The sequence below is a fragment of the Chrysochloris asiatica genome, unplaced genomic scaffold (assembly GCF_000296735.1).
Source record: "Chrysochloris asiatica unplaced genomic scaffold, ChrAsi1.0 scaffold00044, whole genome shotgun sequence".
NCBI classification, from domain to species: Eukaryota; Metazoa; Chordata; class Mammalia; order Afrosoricida; family Chrysochloridae; genus Chrysochloris; species Chrysochloris asiatica.
In genome coordinates, this window is record NW_006408562.1 from 2,729,885 (window position 1) to 2,730,677 (window position 793).

Consider the following 793-nt stretch of genomic DNA (forward strand, 5'->3'; position numbering starts at 1 on the left):
CTTCTTCAGAAGGTTGGAAATAGAGATACCTTATGATTCAGCAATTCCTCTACTTGGTATTTATCCACAAGAAAACAAGCCATAATGTGAGTAGATATATGTACACCAATGTGTGCATATATAGCAGCACTATTTACAATAGCAAAAAGATGGAGACAGTTTAAGTGCCCATCTATGGAAAAATGGCTAAACAAAATTTGGTAGATACACACAATGGAATACTACGCTAACCTGAAGAATAACAAGGAAGCAGCAAGCCACCACACAACATGGATGAAATGTGAGGACATTATGTTGAGTGAAATCAGTCAGTCACAAAAGGAGAAATATGGCATAGAACCATTACTGTAACAGATTAAGATGAACAGATTAAGATTAACAGATTAACAGATTAAGATTAACACACTAAAAGGGGTAAAAAAAAATCTTTTATTTTTTAATTGTTATTTTTGAAATTTGTTGTTGTTGTTGTTGGTTACCAGGGTGTATGTGGTGGGTTGAGAGGGAGGGAGGGGAAGGTGGAGCACAGGGTAGGGAATAGACACAGGATAGTTTGGTCTGGGGCCAGGGGTGGGGGTGGGGGCAATACACTAAAAGGAGAAGGGGAAAGGAAAAATAAGGTGGATGGGAAATGGCAGGTTTACATGGGCTAAATGGGACAGAGGAAAATAATGATCTAAGCACAAATGTGGAACAAAAGGCAGCGTGGTTTGAATGGGTAAAAGTGGGGAAATGATGTTAAGATGCTTGGCTGTCTGTTGAATCTTGGTTTCCCTTGCCTACTATTGTAAAA